The sequence below is a fragment of the Haliaeetus albicilla genome, chromosome 1 (genome assembly GCF_947461875.1).
Source record: "Haliaeetus albicilla chromosome 1, bHalAlb1.1, whole genome shotgun sequence".
Lineage (NCBI taxonomy): Eukaryota > Metazoa > Chordata > Aves > Accipitriformes > Accipitridae > Haliaeetus > Haliaeetus albicilla.
In genome coordinates, this window is record NC_091483.1 from 27,465,897 (window position 1) to 27,486,614 (window position 20,718).

The window sequence follows — 20,718 nt, forward strand, 5'->3', positions numbered from 1 at the left end:
GTTCTGTCTCTAAATGAAAGCACTCTAAATTAGGGTACATTTTCTGCCTTGCAAAGGACTTGCTCAAACTTGTGTAAATCAGCACAGTCCTTGGCTCACACTATTTTAATAAGACCCATGTGTATTAAACCAGATTATATGACACATGTTAAGGTTCATGTTTGATATCAAATTAAGTATCCGGATGATTTATGGAAAAGGGTTCACCTCCCTTTCCCCCACGTGAGGTTTAAGACTAATCTTCAACCAGATCTTCCAACACTTTCTGCATTTAGGCCTTCCCCACTCAAAACCTTCAATGTTGTTTTTATTATCACGAGAGACCGATACCCAGCCTAGCATCTGTTATTATTCCCTTGCTTTCTCTCCCTGGGAGAATGTATGAACCTAGCATATATCACTGTGATTACTGGATGCTGCTAAATTCCTAGAAAAAAAGAAGCATTGCTTTCCTCTGCCTTGTAGAAGGATTTGATTGCACTATTACCCTATGCACTAATGTGCTGCTTGGCTATAAAGGGAATTGTTGAGTAGTTTCTTTTAAAAAAAACCAACATAGCAATAAAACCCCCACAAGTTCCATAAAGTAAATGAACACCCACCATTAACTCTTACCCACAAGCATCAGCGTGACAGCTGTATTGATAATGACAGATATTTGGCTGGAATCTCTTTGGGAGGCAAAAGTGTGAGTTATGCCTCCCTCTATCCACCAAGATGCTGTGCATTAGCATCTGTTACCGAAAGCAAAGGCAGGTGATGCTATAGGTCATTCACCCCCTCTTGTCATTCCACTGACAGAGAAGCTTCACAAGTCACCAGGGATATTATCAGAAATTATCTGCTCAGGCTGAAACAGGAATTCACTGCTTCACCAGATAACCTTCAGCCTGCCTGTTTTACTCTTTCCATGTAATCAGTGTCATGCTTTGAAGTGCACTTATCCATTGTAACCCTAAAAACTCATTTCCATTTGTTCTTCTTTTGGATGCTGCAATAACCTGATTCCTGATGCTTTTATTTATGGCTTCCCACTGTAAATTCCAGCCCTGGCCCTTCTCCTACCCTCTTACTACTTCTTTTTGCAGCATTTGCCCCAGTGCTTTTTTTTTTTTTTTTTTTTTTAAGAAATATATCTGTAGGTGTTTAGCCAATACCCTAATGAAATCTGATTTTGTTTTAACAGTATATGCACATTTGGTTTTCCACTGCTTACCATTTTCCTTTGATGTGGAAACCAGCCTGGTGAGGACCCTGATGCATAGCTTTCCTTCTTCTTTAGAACACGGTATAAATGGGTACAGACAGGTATGTCACAAGCTCTCATAGGCAATGATCTTATCCAGAGAAAATAGGTTCAAAACAATAAATACATCTGAATATAAATACAGCTATAGGCTTGTGTGATGAATTTGAATCAATGCACAGACCTGGCTTTAATTAACCATGTGTCGTTAGTTTCAACAGACCCTGCCGTCAGCAGCTGCCAGCAAACTCTAGTTCTACTCATTGTCTGAGCTATTACAGGCCAAAAAAAAAGGTGTTCCAGTAAGATTTATTGCCTGAATAGCCAGGCTGCACTGCAGCCTTGGTATTTACACAGGATTTCAGTTTATGCATATCACAAGGCTCATATCCCTCTTTTACAGATGGCTCTTCCAAAATAATCTGACAAGGGTTAAGTTGCTTGCATGCTGAGACCACTTGCTGTCCTGTAGACAAATATTCTTTTATTACTCTCCTCTACTGTGTGCATACGTTTTTCCTTGTCTTATGCAGAGAAGATAAAATTCTTAAGGTCACAGACTGTCTTTTTGTTCTGCATTTTGCTGTATTTCAAGCAATAGGAACACACAGAGTAACTAGGCTGTACAGGCCAAACAAATTACTAATAAATAGAAAATTCAAATTACTTGACTAAAAACACATAGAGAAAGCCCAGTGAAAAAGTTGTGACAGCAAAACACCTTTATCAGTGTTGTATATGTACATAAACTGCTTCTTTCCTCAATCCACCTCAGGGATTTGCCTTCTCTATCCGGTATCTTTGAATTAGTCACAGACTGATTATATGGAAGTTGTCTACTCCATGAGATATCAGTAGCCTTTCAACCTATGGAACCACTTAAAGTGGAATCCTGAACCTTTAGGTTTATCTGCTCTACAACTTCTAGAAATATGTTTGCTCAAAAAAAGTTAGAAACAACCCAACAAAATTGTAGGAACATTGGTTATGTGAGTTTTGATTGCATATGTCCATTAAAAGCAGCTGCACAGTTAAATACTATCTATTTCTGGTCTTGCCTTTCATTTGACAGACAAAGCCATTTTAGAACAATGTTCTGTTACTGTTAACGATTTTATTCTATATGCTTTACTGATAAGACTTTAAACAGAGGATGACAGTGCATATTACAGGCAATATATCCAAAGAATCACAGATGACATTTTATCTGTTCACAGAATGCTACGCACATTTCTTTAAACTATCTTTGAGAAACTCTTCGTCATCATCTAAGTATTTTTCAAAATCTTATTTTAATGAAACACATTTAGAGGTTCATTTTAATGAAACACATTTTACCTTTGCATGCACTGAAATATAGTAGGGGTTTGCCGTACTGCATGCTCCCCTTACAGGAATCAAAGGCAGAAGACAGTTTCATCACATAAGCAGTAAAACCACCTGCACTTCCAGTTGTCTATCTCATCCCTCTTTCATTTCCTCTGCCTGACAGCAGGCCACTTTATATGCCCCCCAGATGAAAAATAAAGGTAAACTATTCTCATCCTTCAAAATCAGGACTTAATTTTGCGTACACTCTTATGCACCGGACTTTCAAAGCCTGATCAGCTAACAGAAGGTCACCTTTTGCACTGATGTCCTTCTAGCCAACTGGGCAGCAATCAAGCTATACGAGTTAAGTATTTTTAAAGCATAGTCATGGCTGTGATGAAGCCACCTATCTCCAGGGAAGGTTTAGACTGGATATTAGAAAAAACATTCTTTACTGAAAGGGTTGTCAGGCATTGGAACAGGCTGCCCAGGGAAGTGGTGGAGTCACTACCCCTGGAGGCATTCAAAAATTGTGTAGATGTGGCACTTAGGAACATGGTTTAGTGGGCATGGTGGTGTTGGGTTGATGGTTGGATTCAATGATCTTAAAGGTCTTTTCCAACCTAAATGATTCTATGACCCTTCCAAGCCTGTCAGCCACAGAAGAGCTGTTGACTGCATCTCCTCCATATGAGAGGCACAATGGTAAGGAAGGCGACTGTCCTTGTCAATTGGGAACCTCATGCTTACACTCTCAGCCAACACACAAATGCAAGAAAGACAAGTATGACAGCAGGCTCTAAGTCTGCAAATGCTTTAGCACATGTCTAACTAACCAAAGGCAACTACTCAAGTTTTTGCAGGAACAGAGCCTAGCTGATTACAGTCAAAACGTGATCACAATCTACCTATGGGCAGCATGCACAGGACCAAGCCTATCACAGTTTGAACAACATGCAGCCACTTGATTTCTCCCAGCTCATACTCCAAATACAGATGTGACTTACAGGACACACATTTTCTCTCCTTATGTAGAGCGTGATGAGTCTGAAGTACAGGAATTTTATTTTAATAACATATTTGAAATTTTTTTCTTCCAGTAAAACTCCTTCCTGTTCCATTTGCAATTTATTACAGTTGCAGATAGAATAATTCTAAAATGAAAGTAGCAAAAAGATTTAAAAGATAAAAATAATTAAAATCTTTCCAAACAAGCCCAGTGTCAAACAGAAAATTTGTGCAAATGCTCTTGTAAAAAGATTTCTACAAACACCTTGTCAAAACAGAGCATTGTCCTCACTTCCATTACTTCTATACTGAAATGTCTGCAATAAATGGACCTCTGCTTCTTAAAAAGCTAATCACAAGTTATGAAGATCTACTAAAATACAAAACTTCACCAATGAGTAAAAAATGAAGAGAGATACAAGGATGACAGATAGGAACTTTACAGGATGCAATAAAAAAAGATACATGCTTACGTTGCTTAGACGGGACTTTGCAACAGAGTGCACAATGTTACCATTGATATAAATGGGAACAAGATCAGACCAACATGCAGAATTTTTACAGATCCCACCCTCTGCAGAAATTTCCCAGAAATTTTTTTCCTTCCTAGGCAGAAAAGCAATCTCTGCTAAACTGTATACAGCACACCTCAATTTGGGACAGTTCTCTGGTATAATCTTTGTCTCCAGTCACCAAATATAAAAGATGGATAGACCTTACTTATGAAGTTCACTATATTCATTATAAACACACTTTATAATATGCACCCATTAGTTTTTATAGCAAGAATATTACAATTATAACTCCACCCAACCTTCATTATAAAGTCTTCAGTTTCTCTTATTGTAGGTCCAGAGGACCTAATCAAACTCCAGGAAAGAAAGTGATCAAATGATTTCTGTAAAGAATTTAAAAAAACACCAAAACATCCAAAAGCTCACTGCTGAACACACCAAATGAACTAAATAATGGGAAACACATTTACAATGTCCTTTAATGGTAAGCCTATCCAATTTGTGATTTAAGAGGTCAAACTATTGGTTATTTTTGCATTCCTAGTAATTTAAGAAGCAGCAGACTGGGAAATGTGCACTCGCAGGCCTTATAAAACTGCCTTCCTTATTTTGAATAATAGACATCTCTTGTAAAAAGCTTACTAGTGGAAAAGCCCCCCTCCATGTTTACGCGCTTTGGCTGGGGAGCCCGCTGCCCATGAGGCTCACAATGAAGAATGAGTGATTAAAGAGACAAAAGAAATCAGCCACAGAAAATCCTGCCACCCATGTGTCCGGAAAATATGAATTGCTCCAACAGTTGGGACAACAAGAATTGCTGACACAGATGGTAACGTTCCCTGTGAGAGTACCACGCCATGATCTCGTGTTGAGAATGATGGTTTTTCTCAAGGGCCTGAGGCTGAGCCTAATACTCGGGCAAGCAAGAGGAAGGAAAGGACGAGATGGGAACACAGCTACAGCTCTCGGCTGGGGTAGCCCCAAAGACTTCTGCCCCCATTGCACTACTGCAGGCTCCAGCCAGCCCACCCACAGAAACCACCAGCCTGGTTTTACCCGGGCTTAAGACTGTTTTATAAGACTTGAGGGCTATTACATTGACTTCGGTGGATTACACCCTTCTACGTAAAAACAGTAAATTGAGGCAAATCGCAACATGTCTATAAAATAAATGAGGTTTTCAAAGTGTATGAAATGCCTCAGTTTCTTTCCCTACTCAAGGAGGACTACAAAAATAACTCAGACAATATACAAGCACACATGCTATGTTCTAAAAAGGTAGTTGCAGACCTGAGAAAAAACTTGCACAAACCACTTAGTTTTTAGGGAATGGAAATTGACTGGGGAAATCAAAGAGCAATTAACAGATTTTATTCACCTTTCCTTTGTCTGCTTAGGGACACAGCAAGCATTTAATAATTTCACAATTTGGTTACACAGCATTATTGTTCAATGAATAGTGCTAGCTGGAACATTTCTAATTAAATTTCATTTAGTCACAGCTAAATTGGACATGGCTCATTTGAGGTTTTATATTCCAGCATGAACAGAATATAATAGGCTGGTGGTTAGGATGCTAACTTGAGGTGTGGAACAGTGAATTTCAGCTGCCTACTTAGGGTTGATCCAGTCTAAGAAGAAGCAGTCTGCCTGAAGTTAGCCAGGAGAAGGAGCAGCAGGAAATTGGGTGTGTTCACCCTGTGTGTACACAGCTACACATTTAAAGTCAGTCTTATTCTTAAAAAAATAAAGCCAATGGATTCTGTGTTCATCTTTAAGTCTTTTCCTGCCAAGTATCAAGGTAATTTTAATTTAATGTTTGACAAAGCTGAAATTTGAGCACAAGGTAATTTTAACAAGTTCAGAATCACCTGGACTCTGAAATCACATTGGCCACTCTGTCCATGAGACCTAAGCCAAAACACAGCCCATATTTTCTCCTGCTTGGGGCAAGAGGAGAGGCAAATAGCATTACGTCCTTAACTCAAGCAAACACCAAGGCTGGTATTGCCTTCTGTGCATTTTAAATCAGGATCAAAAATGCGCTGCTCTTCAGTCAGTCACTTTTCTGCTTTAACCTTGACCTCTGTCATCAATCTTGACCTCTGAGAACAGACTATGCCCACAGGAAAACTGTTTGTTTCTTCCAACATTATTAGCTCATCTAACGATACCTCCCCCTAATAAAGTCAAACTTGCTAAAAGGCAAAACCTAAACCAAAAGCAAACCCAAACCTCCGTGGTCTCTTAGGTGAACTCACATGGCTGTCTGTGGTGATCTGTATCCGTGAATGGTGGGGAACACCTGCTGGGGTTGCGGTTCTTTTAATTTTGGTAGATTACATAGGGACTGAGCCTGCCAGCAGGGAAAAACCTGTGATGATTCACCCATTGCTTTTGCAGGGTATGAATCAGGAATATCGCTTTCCTTGACTTTTCCTTTAAGCTAACCAGAAAGCCAAGCAAGATGAGTTTCAAATTGTTGTGTTTATCAGGCAAATATTAATAAAGTACCTAAAGGCTTTTCATAGCTAAATGGAAGACATTTCCTAGGTATTTTATGCTTTTTTTCACAATACTATTTTTTTGTGTGTGGAGATGGGTACAACGGTCTCAGATCTAGGCAACCAAAAGATCTCCCAAATTGGTTAAACAATCTGCCAGGATGTAAAGAGATGCTGTAGTAATTTGATAGACATAAAATAACCTAAACAGATTATGAGATTATAAATTCTTAAACTACTGATATCTGAAGTAGATGTCTTTGTTATACAGCAGGTGTCGATGGAGACTATGTGTGGATAATAGGAAAACTCAGGCAAGGAAAAAAAACATTCACCTGTTGTTGCCTGAGTAATGCACAAGCTGTTCTTAGAGTAAAATCCCACATCTAGGAAACATGGTCTGGCGTTAACTTTCTGTAGACTAAACTGCACCGGTTCCTTTCTGTGACTCCAAAGGAAAAGGAGACTTAATTCTTTCTCTTCCACGCAGCACTGGTCAGGCTGTGTCAAGCATCAGTGGGAAATAAGCTGAGGTTATACCCATTATTTCCAATTGCAAGAACAGTGGGCAGGAAGCTGAGACCCACACTTTGCATCCACTACACATTCACCAGTAAAGCAGGGCTCAATGTCAATGTATCAGCTGCTGCAGGGTAGGCAGAAAAAGAAATATACTCCCTGACTGCTCAGTGGAGAGCTGACCATCATTTTGTGCTCTCAGTACACCTGATCTGTTCCAGTTCCCCTGACCCCACAAAAATTTACAGTCAAACCCAGCACAACTTCAGTCAAAATAACTTTCTGCAAGCTGCATCTGCAGAAATGAAATTAGCAGCAATATATCCTTTGCCTCAAAGGACTGCGCTGAGTCTTCGTTAGTGAAGTTTGTACAGGGTTAGAGCTCACTGGATAGGAGTTCTGCACAAGTGCAAGGCGTTACAACATTACATACTGCAAAACTTTGTTGAGCTACAATTTTTGTGGTAGCCTGGGGATTGTCATGGTCAGAATCAATTATGTCACCCCGTACTTCTGGTTACTAAGTAAAATAAACAGATCAAACTATTTGGTTTTAGCAAGGTACTTAAGTTTTACTAGTCCTTTTTTTCACCCCTTACTTGCTCACCCTCTCTCTTCTGCTGTCCTCATTTAGGATCAGGGCGCCTTTCAGGCTGGAAAGTACTTTGGGACATCATCCACCCAGCACATCCTCCCACACAAAGCAATTCCCAGTCTGAATTCACACCACATTGCCCAAGGCTTTCTTCATCTCAGTCTCCTCCAAGGATGGAGACCACACGGCATCTCTGGTCCAGTGCTTGACTGTCATAGCAAAACCCGTTTTTCTGCGTCAAATGGGAACCTGCCCTGTTTCACTTATGCCCATTGCCTCTCCTCCTCCTGCCATGCACCTCCTAAGAAGGCTAGTGGCATTTCCTCAGTAGCTTCCCTGTAGGCACTGGTTGCTACCAGGTCCTCTGGGGCTGCCTCTCTTCCAGGCTGAACAAGCCCCGGTCCCTCGGCTGCCGCTCCCAAGGCACCTGCCCCAGTGCCCCGACCATCCTGGTGGCCCTCAGCTGAACTTGCTCTAGTCTATTAACTTCTTTCTGGTCCTGAAGCCCCAAAGCAGGACACAGTACTCCAGATGTGGTCTAATGAGCGCTGAGTAAAGTTTTCTCTTTCAATCTTCGTCTCAAAAGCAATCTAACATTTCCAACATTGATGGTCACTAGCTTCAAAGTGAGAACCACAGAGAACAACTACAAAAAATTCCCACTGAAACAGTTTAAAATATTACAGCCCTTTAATGAACTTACCCCTGGAGTACTGTTTCAAACTCCATAGGCTGAATTTCAGCAAGAGACTATTTGGAGTTAATAACTATTATATCCAAACCTTGCTCTGAAGCCTGATGGTTTCTCTCTACACAAGTGCACATATGCACCGCGACAGCTATGCCACGAGTGCTGGAGCCACTTTTACAGCCTGCTTTTGACCAACTCGCGTGCCCTTTGCCAAGTTTACCAGCTAGAAGCACCTCTGCCTGTCCTGATCCTTGAGCAATGTTAGTCAGTCGCCATTTCTCATATCCTGTCTGATTTATGGTTTTCCTCCAGGGCAAAGACTTCAACAATTGACTTTGGGTTTGGGCCTACAATCTGACATATGTTAAACATTACCTAATTTTCAGGTGTTGTGGGGTATAGGAACTGTGCAAATAATTACTTTTTTGGATCCATCACTGAAGTTATTTTTAATAAGACTTTGTTTGATTTCTCAGCATTTTGGACTATTTGTTTTCGTTACGCTTGTAATAAATTTCTGGCAACTGCACATGCCTTCCCGTATATGACAGGAAAATTATGAACAGCTTGATCATACAGAATGATTTATAAATCTGTTAATTAGTATCATGGATCACTTACTTTAATCCTAAGGCTCAGCTGAGCTATATATTGGCACAGTGAACAAAGGGAACAAACATCTGAAAATAGTAGTTACGTTATTTATTTAGTTTTAATATAAGCTAAAATTAAATCCTTGTCTGTTCCCTTGACATAATTTTAGGACTAATCAGGGTGGGACACAATTGTGAATTAGAAGAAATTGTAAATACCTAACTGTCACTGATTTAAAAGGGTGTTAGATACCTTTTACAATTCAACCTAAGCCTTCTTGCTCAGTATCTTAAAGTATCTTTTTAATTACATTAGATCCATTTTAAAAAGTCATTTATAACAGCAAGGATAGCAAAGGTTTGCAATAACATGTTGTTGCACTGATACCTCGACACAGCAGCCCCTTTCCCTTGCTGAATTACAAATGCACATTAAAATTTCCTGCCATTTAAAAATAATCATTAGGAGGAATAGAGAGAATATTCTTACTACCCAGAGACTCTGTCTCTGTCTGCCCCCTGACTTGTCTGGGCTTCAGTAGAGCAGTTTCCATCTTCTCTCCCAGATTGCCTGGGTGTCAGCAGAGAAAATGTTTGCTGGTTCTGCTTCCATTTTTTACGTCCCATAGCTTCTAAAAAGAGCACCCTCCTCAGCAGCTTGGTCGGCAGCTGAATCAGTCATTGTAACAAAAGCAAATAACATATTTTACTTTAATTCAACCTTGAAAAGATTCAATCTTGAAAATCTTGAATTAAGTTTTGGAACAACTGACTTAATTTTCCTGATTTTTTTTTTCTTGAGCAAGGAGGGTGGAAGGCAAGAAATGAGGAAAAGGCTGGGAACTTCAACTCAGAAGTCTTAAGTTTAGCAAAGAATCTCTACGAAAAGGATCTTCTAACAGGAAGCATTAGGCAACATTAAGCAGAACAGGTTATTTCCTCTTTACCTATACAAAATGAAGTAGAGCAGCAGGAAACAGTCTGTTTAGGCTATTTGCATGTTTTATGGGTTTTTTTCCTTCAGATTCTGCATCTTTCTTTCCCCTGAATCCTCCATACATGTAGGATCCCAAGAAATTAAATTTTCTTTGACACACTAAATTTCATATATGGCTGATACTGAAATGTAACTTAAAAAAAATAAAATCATTTTCTCATGTGGCTATTGTCTTGTGAGCAGAAACTGGCTACGAACAGCTTATTTGAAAGGCAGGCACATCTCCCTGCTACTGTTAGCATCACACTAGGAAGGTCAGAAGCAGCATTCTTTTGTACTATTTGAAACTGCCTAATTTATTTCCTAACTGCTAGGAACCAGTGATTAATATTGATCACCAAAAAGCAATTTAGCGTGCCACATAACGTGTTCTATTGCTTTACTAGGGACACACCTGGAGAGCACATTTTGTCTTAAGCTTCAACTTAAAAAAATTAGTGTGATGCATAGCCTAATGCTTTATCTAGCCCTACTTTCATAGGCTGTACAACGTGTAAAATTTTAATGACATTTTCTAGAGTTACATGAAGGAACAGTATATTGGGAATGCTTGGTATTACCCTCCAAATGAAACAACTTTATCCATTGGCATTGCAAATTTTTCTTGAAGCTGTGAGAGCTAGCAAAGGGCTACAAATATTCAAAAATAAGGTATCTACTCTGGCATTTGTACAAATAGAGATTACACAGTCAAGCCAAAGAATGTGTCACTCATAACCCTGGGAATATAAGAAGTTTACTTTTTAATTCACTGCACATGAAACCTCTTTACAGTGTGTTTCACATCGCTGCTTCTCATCCCAATTATCAAAAATCCTTTCTTTCCTTATTCATATAAGCATGAACATTATAAGCAAAACTGCAGGTGTTTGCCAAAGAAGTTACTTCATTGTGGATATCAGTTCATAGTTTCAAAATTAAAATTTACTTTGGCTTGCCTCAGGCTTTTGTTTTTATTTTTTCCCTGACCATTTAAGACAGACTTGTACAGAGTCACCTCAAGACAGCATACAATGCTGGTCTTAAGCTACAATGGAAAAAAGAAAACCTCATCAATGGTAATTAGGTTTGCCTTGTAAAGACCTTTCAGGTTTTTCTTACCCACCTCCCCACCTCTTTCTCCCAAATGAAATGTTGGGAGGTCTTATGGTACAGCTGGTTGTTAGCTTCAGCTACATATTAAGAAGTTAAAGCTAAAGAAAACTCATTGACTGACAATTACTAGGTGATTTTAAGGTGAGTGGATTTTGTCTGTTTCCTCATGTGGTATGGGAATCAATAAACAGAATGGGAGTACAACATAAAACAATCATCTGGGTCTCTCTAACTGAAAAGCTTTGCGATTTTTTGCTTTCCTTTTTTAATTTCACAGCCCATTTGACAGTAACAACATTCAGAAGTTATTAGCGACATCAACATGTTGCTAATAATAATTCTGTGGCTTCTGGAAAATCGTGGATTTTCTCATTTTTAAAACACTTTGATCACCAATTTATCAACTTTAAATGCATCGGCCACCTACTAAACCACCAATGTAGCATTAAAACTAACAAATCGCCTTTCACCCAAATTTTCTTTAAATAGGTCAATTCATTGGATACTATTGGTACGAACACTATTCGTCTTCAGAGTAGATGAAACATCAGGTGAAACCACAGACAGAGCTGGAAAGAAGCAGGTATAGCTACATATAGCACATGTCAGATACCCGACTAATTTGGATAAGGTCTTTCGGTCATACTGCTGCTATGTGATCACACAAAGAAAGCACCTTTTCCTGCCTCATCACTAGAAATATTGTATTTAGTCATTAACCCTTTGCCTATTAGGTGGCATTTCCTGATGAGGGAGTGTTAATGGCTCTCACATTAACACATGCGGCGAGTACCCATGAGTGACAGGCGAGGAGAGGGTTAAAACGTGTTTCTTTATGCATATGGTTCCTGTCTCAGCTCTGAGATCAGTTATAGGTCCCCGGCCAAAGATAACAGCTAAAATATAACAGATGCTGGTGCTTCCACAGCTGAGGTGAAGTATTTCCTTTCATCCTCACTAGTTACTGATAATGTCCCAATTCTCTGTTCACTGGAAACGTCAAGGGCACGAGCAGGTTATTACAACGTGAAATGAATGGGCTGTTTAAATTGAGCCCACGCCTGTGCGCAGTGTGATGTTTCTCCAGCCCTGGGAGATTAAAACTCAGAGCAGGGAAGACAATGCTGCACTCACAAAGGCGGTCCTTGGACGCTGAAAGCCGGGGTCCTTTCTGTTAGGGTACCAGCGGGGAAGAGGGGGTCGGCTGTCATCATCCAGGTCTTCCTGGCAAAGCCATCAGTGCAGGGCTGACGTGCAAATACTTCCTCCCTGTGGCTATCGCCCACCCATCCCCGCCTGTCACCTTTTCAGCCCAGTCAAAACACAAGTATTCAAGTAAGTAGCCACCTCACATGGACATAAATACTGTAAGAGGAACTAAACCAGCTTCTCAGAATTTGTACTTTCCTAAATATTTCCAACATTTTATAACACTACCTAGCACTCATGCACACTTTGCATTTTTGCAGCCATTTGTATACATCTTATCCTGCAGGGTTGTGTGTTTTTTCTGTGCTTTAAACACAACCACAAAATGTTTACACATCTGAAACCTGGTCTACATAAAATGTTTTCCAAACAAAGTAAGTGGGCTTAGGGTTGTATTATGCCAGCAGTTAATTATACTGGCAATCAAGTTGCTTTTCACCAGTACAATTGAAATAACTTCATACGGTACAGTGCTGGCACCAGGAGCAAATGCTTGCTCCTGTGGAAACAAAAAAAACCCAACCAACCAAACAAAAAAAACCCAAGCCAAATATTCATTATGCATGCATAAATACATTTATACATCAGGGGAATTGGGATATACATAGCTACACAAATTAGGAGAGCGACTTTTTTGCTGCTTTCCTGCACAGATATTTGTATAAAGCCAGCTAGTCCTTCTTCCTTTCCCCTCCCATAAAAGGAACCAAATCAAAACTGGTAACATTGCTACACCATTAAGGAAACAAAAAAATTAAGTCAAGTGCAAGATGCTCCACAGTAAATGAGGATGGAATGGGTATATACCTTTCTGTAGTAACGATATCCTGGGGAAATGTGGTTTTCAGTTATGCTCAGGCATGCAGCTCTAGAGTGTGATCATACAGAGCTGGTATGCCAGGAATCAGAATGACATGAGAACACTGAGGTAAATAACGCTTCAGTAAAAATCACTTTAAGAGAAAAAGGAGAGTATAAAGAAACAAGTAGAAGCTAACAGGTTGTGGTGTCTAGTTTCCTTGTATCAATGAAAGTGCATTTTTAGAAGAAATACACAGATTATAAAGCCTAGATTTCAGCCTAAAGTGTTTTCCACTCTGAAATCACCTTGCCAAAAAGCCACAGAGATGCAATGGCAATGTATACAATTCTGGATTTCTCAATACCATCTGGCCACAAGTTTTGTATGCATCTCAAGTTCTGTTTTTGTTAAACATGCATCCTGATTGCTAACCCAAACTAACAGAAAAATTGTATATCCAGATAAACCAAACAAAATAAAAAGACCATGAAAAGTCACTTAAAAAATAAATAAATCAGGAAAGCCTAACATTCACTAAAAGTAAGAAAATCTTATACCAAATGTAATGCTCTGCCAGTTGGAGTGGGCTCTGTGAGCTACAGGATCAAGATGAATCTGTATGAATATTCGTTGTCCTTATGCTTTCTTTGGGACTACCTGTGTACAGAAGCTCCTGCCAGCATAAAATGTAGCTATCTGCTTCGGTAACTGACTCCCAAAGACCAACATTTCCAATGGAAAAACATTCGTTCAGCCTTAAAACTCTCACTGACAGAAACTTGTTTTTCCAAGTAATGGACATATTTTTGCAAAAACTATCAGCTTTCCATGGGAAAATACTGATAGTTCACTAGCAAGAATAGCAAATGAAAACCTAGAAGAAAATCTGTATTAGTAAAATATTAGCTTTTGTCCAAATATATGTAACTGTGCCTTATGGAAGTAACCAACACTCCTCCCCAGGCTGGGCTGCATCTCTCATGATACATCTGTTCTTCTCACCAAGAAGAGAGACCATGATTGATTGTGAATATTGTAGTACAACCAAGAAACCCAATCCATAGAGAAGGAGAGCATGAGATAAAGTACATTTGTCCGCTTGTGAACTGGGCATTATTTCAGAAAAACCTATTAGTCAAAACATGAAATATTCTAAGCTTTGTTACTATATTTTCTCTTTTGGCAATAAAATGACAAACTTCATTTTTTGGGCAGTTTGAATTACTTTTTATAGTTCTAGATTGACTGCATTGGAGCCCATGATATGCAAGCTGAAGGAAATTTGGATTCAGAAGAGTAAAATTTCACCTTTCTTTCAGGAAAAGATTACCTCTTAAGTCACTTATTAGAATTTAATCTGTGGGACAGGAAATCTTCTTCAAAACTTAGAATTTCTTAAAACTATATCAAAATAAAAGGAGGAGGACAGAAAAGAAATATGACTGAATATTAATGCCAAAGGCTAAATAAATATCAAAATAAGGTCAGAAAGAGGTGGGGGTTTTTCCTTCAATATTTAAGCCAGTCGCTAGAAAAGAAGTTACAAACCATTATGTTTATAAAGAAGTACTTTAAAGGAAAATCTCTATTTGAACAGCTGCACTGAGGTTTAGCTGAATCCGTAGGAGAAACTAAGCTCTGAAAAACTTTAGCTACTTATTTTGATGAATTTCAGCTAAGATGACCAATAACACAAAAGTCAACATTTTTATTTATTCCTTTACTGGAGCAAGGCAAAATACCACCCTTGCAGTTGTAACAATGCTCTTACAAACGCGGCCATACAAGCTGTTATATGCCATATATAATTACTGTGCCACTATATCAGAAAGGGAACAGTATTTAGAAATTGCTCAGGGGAGGTGACAATGACGTGACATTTTGCTTTCCAATGGACTGAGCATAGCTGAGGAAGTTGAACACCTGCAAGTCCAGAGTTGGCACCTGAAGTGGTAGGTATTTCAGAGTGAAAGGAACATTGAACCATCTTTTCAGCCACTCTGTTAATGACTATTGATCAAATATTTGCCCAATAATTGTACATTACATTACAACCTTGCAAACACCAAATGCAGTAATACCTAATGCTTCGTCAGTGGCAATCACTGATAGGCAAAATGCAAAGTCATAAATGCAAAGCATCCTTTCCATGTTCCCAGTGACACCTCCTCTTTCCCCTTTGAGTGCCAGCTTGTTAGAATTTGGTTCTCACAATGCCATTAGGCTCACTGAACATATTCAAAAGTGCTCCTTGCTACCTTATGGAAACCTCAAGTAAAATAATCTCTTTTCCAAAACTGGGAGAACAACTGGAGCTCTTCTAAATTTATTTTTTATAGAAGTCTGTTGTGGCAGACAGAGATGAACTGTCTTCCCCCTCCTTTTTTTTTAAAGCAACATGTGTTAAAGGTATTATTTCATAAAATATATGTTTATTATGCAGTTATCTCAGCCTGAAGGCTTATGGTTTTCCAGCATGTATAAAACAGTACATAACTATAATCCATAGAGGCTCTGGGTTTATTTAAGCCTCTTGACTCTCAGCAAAAATACCAAAATAGCATAAAGTAAAGAGAAGGCTGCCTGAATGTAATAATCTTAAAAATAAGCAAACACGCCTTGCAAGTAAGCGCAGAACAGTACTGTTGTCTAATTTAAGTTCTAAAGCTTACTATCTCTATCCAGATACTGGTAAGAGCTATTCACATAGTTGTAAACCTACTAGTTTCAACCATGCTTTCTGAATAAATCATGTAACCATATAAAGATATTTTAATAGCCAGATGTACTTTGGTTCCTCAATCATCTGATGTAGTAAGAAACATCTGGTAAGGAACCTGTCCAGAGCAGTACAATTTGCCTCCCCATAACAAACATACGTACACATACACACAAGAAGATACCTTCCAGCCTCAAATATGCAGGTCTACCTCTAAGTATTACATCTGCTCATGTTTAATGATTCTCTGTGGTTCAATATTTAACTATTTTAGCATTTAGGCATATGGACAAGTGCATTTATTTTGTATTCGGCAAACTACCACTAGGAATAAATGATAAAGAATGATAGTCTTTACTGATTGTATCTCAACGAAACACTCGGTCAAGGAACCAAAACAGATGTCAGCCTCTGAATCTCAGGAGGTGGATGTAGGGGGAACCTTCTGTAAAAGCCAAGTAGGTTTTCACACTTAACACTTGCACAAGGAGCTTTCAATGCTCCTATTGTTGAAGCTGATGCACACAGAGGGTTAAGTGCTGTATTTGCAAGAATAATTCTATTGCATCCAATTTTAGTTCTCTGCATAAACCATTAGTGTTTTCTCATGAAAATGAGAAAGTTACTCAAAAAAAAAAAAAGGAAAATTGTTGGAAAATCTGACAGTCTTTTGAAAAGGAATTTGGCAGCTTGGACAACACTATACCACTTCATCATGGATCAAAAAATGAGAGGTGATCACTGAAATCTAATTTACCCAGACTAATTTTCACCAATGTAAGAACTGGCTCCATTCTTCTTCAGAAAAATCATCACTGAGTCTTGAACATTAGCAGTATCACAATAGCATTAACAAACAAAATCATTATCATATTTGTCACTGAAAATTGTTTATAGTGACAGAGGTGACTCAATTTATGGTTTTATTGCTCTAAGAGGTAATTTACCTGGTGGCCATTTATTTACTATCATTTTTTTGTTCACAATTATATTTTGTTCACTTGAAGTGTGATGGGATGTTTTCTGTTTTGTTGGTTTTATCAATCCCTGGAAGGAAGGATCAATATACTTGCAGTATTTCCGTTATTTTTATGCATTACACAGATGCAACTCTGCTCAGGCCTTTATGAATAAACGCTTGTTTTTCAGAGAATATACAGTATGATACTTGGTTACTGCCAAGCTGATAATTGCAGGCAACTAATGAAGAATCCCAGATACACAGTGGAAATAATTTCTTTTAATTTTTCAGTAGAAGTTTGTCTCTGTTACTGAGACTTAACAGACTGATATTCCCCATTAAAATTCCCTATTAAAAGACTGAGAGCAAAGACTGTGCAGCCTTACAACAAATAACTACTGTGCCCCTTAGTAAACACATCAGTAGTAAATTGTGGGGTATGATGACTAGACCAGATGATGCAAAAGCTATGATGTGGACCTTATTTTTAGAAAGGGTATCAGAGAAACTAAACCAGGAGAATGGAGCCAAGAGGGTTTTAGTAGTTATTTTATAGTTCGAGTAATAATAATGGAGACTTTTTCCTACTGCACAGTAAACTAAAGGAAACTTCTACACATTTTGCATATTTTTCCTCCACTCACACAGTAGATACTATCATATCACCACTGAATATCCAAAGTTTAATATGGAGTAGATAAAACTTTATGAAAATGAACTCAAGTGGTTAACCAATGTTAGTAAAGGTAAAAATTTAACAATATAATAAAAGCAGATTACAGGTAACCTTTAGGCAATAGCAACAACAAAAATGCAAATTATTCTATCTAAGTACAGCTCTTATCCAAAAATCAGTAAGAACTCTCCAAAATCAGTAAATCATAATCCCACAGATGGTAGCACCGTCCCTTTGGCTCCTCAGCCAAGCTCATAAACATGTTTCAGACAGCTAGCGTACTTTATCTTATCTGAAAAGGTAATTCCTTTTCTAGACAAAAGAAACACAGAAAATCTAATCCACTGGACTTCACTGAAGCATTTGATATGCTGCCATATGGGAAGTTATTAATTCAGCTGGTAAAAATGGAGATTAGCACCAGGACTGTAAAAGAGAGAGTGGACATGACTACTAGTTGTGAGGAAGTATTGAAACTACAAGTCTAAAAGGAGGTTACTAGTGCAACTCCTCAAGAGTTCAGTTGTGGAGGCAATTTTCATTTAGTGACATTTTCACAAACAGGAGTAATTCACTAGCGAGTCTGCCAACAGCATATAAGTGCAGTGGAGGGCTGGAGTATCCTACAGGGAAAAAAAATCAGTGATCTTGGGGATAGACATGATACCAAAAAAAAAAAAAGGATGCAAAAAAGCAGAAAATCAGGAACAGGATTAGTAGATTTCTACTGTGACACCTCCGCAGATGGAAACGGCAGAGGAAAGAATGATCTCGCTACATTTTCCAAACACAGGGTGACTCTCACACGTTTATGCCATCTAACTCTGGAGGTACCTTGAGGAATTTCCAGCAGTGACAAACATTTGTGTCTGGGTTCAAGACACAAGCAAGGCCTCTTCTGGAAGACTGCGTACACTTAGAGTCAGCCAAGCTCATAAAACATTTATTTAAACCAGAACAGAGCTACCAGAACAAATAAGAGAACAGAGGGTTAGGACATTAAAAAACAGGGTGGCTTATTCAGCCTATTTAAAAAAAAAAAAAAGATAAAATTTTAAAGGGACTTCAATTTTCCCCTACAAGCAGAGTGATTAACACTAGAAGGGAAGAAAGCTTTTCAGGACCCTGCTGGCATAGGCACAAATAGGTGCAAACAATCCTCCCACTCCATGTGAACACCTCTCCTCCAGCTCCTGCAGGCCAGAGCTGTGCTGGCACACCCAACCTCACCCAGCCAAAACAGCTAGCCCACAGCCTTCATGGGTGCAATGAGAACCTCATCTACTCACATCACCTGCAGGTTGCTGAATGCTAAGAACAGCTTGCCAAAAAGACAGGGAAAAGACACAATTTTACTGACCCTCTGCAGAGCAGGCTCCTGAGGAACCTGTTGCCTTGTACCTGGTATTTACCCGTGTCCTTGTATTTACAGAAGCAACAAACATCCCATGGGCAGGGACATTTTTCACGAGATCAGGTTGCTCAAAAACCCATCCAACCTGACCTTGAACACTCCCATGATGGGGCATCCACAGCATCTCTGGGGAACATGTTCCAGTGTCTCACCATCCTCATCGTAAAGAAACTGGCTATGTAGTCATAGTCCAGGTAAGAAAGTGGCAGTGTCCCTGATGAGGAGAAAACTGCATCTTCAGGAAGCCTTTTGGGATCTCCTTGTGTTCTGTCAGTCCTTTTCACATCCGGCTAGCACAGCTAGGGACAAACCCACAAATCAGCCCTACTTTCATCGCTTTTCTATCATTCCACTTTTTAGGCTCAGGAAAGGTTAACCTGTCAAGCCCTAAGAAAACGCAAGCTTTTTTTTCTTTTTTTGACCATCACATCCTACCCTCTTCCATTTCTTTTTATGTTCACTGTGTTTTATCCTTACTATATCTATCTAGCCTAAATACATGGAATTTGATTTTGCAGTCCTTTGTCATACAATACTCTGCTCAGTTAGTAGCAGGTTCAGATGCCCAAAGGGATGCAGGAGCAATTCAATAGTCTAGACTGGTTTTCTATATGGCATCTGACCAAATTGTGATTTCTTTTCCTTATTTTCGAAACAGAACAACAACTATAATATATTATTTTTTGAGCCTTTACTCAAATGAATAAGCAAATGGTTTCAATATAAACATTAACAATTTAAGCACCCATGAGAACAAAAATTTAGTCAGTCAATGGGGACCTCAACATACCAATTTCTAAATGAAGTCATTGGGGGATATCAGTGCAGAATGATGGAAAGACATGGCTAACTAATCCACACTTTCAAGTCACTAACCTGTTCATATGTTTTCATAGTTATCTAAAAAAAAGTTTGTTTTAACACATATGATACATATAAATGAACTTTAAATAAAATCCCTCCAGATTGCAGTGCCACAGAGATTAAGAGATTGTTAAATACTAGAAGTAAACTTGAATTACATTTAGATCTCTGACTAACCAACTATTCTAGATTAGTTTCTTAAAAATCTAAATACAAGCTAGAGGAGAGCAAATAAAGACTAAGTGGTGGCACTTAAATGGAACTGAAAAGCCCTGTAATTAAAATCAATTCATCTTTTGTTCAACCTGCTCAGAGCTACATTCAGGTTTTTGGTTTAACTGCCTAAGAATACCAAGCTCACGCTACTATAGGTGCTAATTACACTTTGACCCGTCAGATGAGAACAAACGTCAACGTGGTTGTGTTTCACAAAAAAATACCCCAAACCCCACAAAATAACAAAATTACTTTTATAGTCACTTTTAAAATTTTGGGTTAGATTCCCTACTATATTAATTCACCATGCCTAATTTACAGCACTTTGGGAGCACAAGGCAGCCATAAACCTCTCTTAGCTCACCTGGCTATAGTAATGCAAAGAGCTGGTTTCACAACAATGAGCTGTGGCAAGTCAACCATACCACAGTAAAGAATCCAGCCTGGCAGCCTCTCCTATAGCATGATAACATCATACTTGTGCATGATTTATTCCTACACCAAGGGAAAAAGCATTTACGGCTCCAGGAATTTTTACATAGCCGTGCAGTAAGGAAGATCACCAAGGAATATATTCAGTCACAGGCTAGTTAAGATGGAAGAAATGGTTGTATAGCCATACTCAGATCACCCAACGATACTTTTTTGCTCCTTACACCAGCCTGTTACTGACAACAACATAAAAGCAAATGATGATGAGGTATCATGCCTTTAATTTTCATTACCACTGAGCCCTGGAGCCCCACCACTAGAGAGGACCCCACTGTGCAAGGCATTCTACTA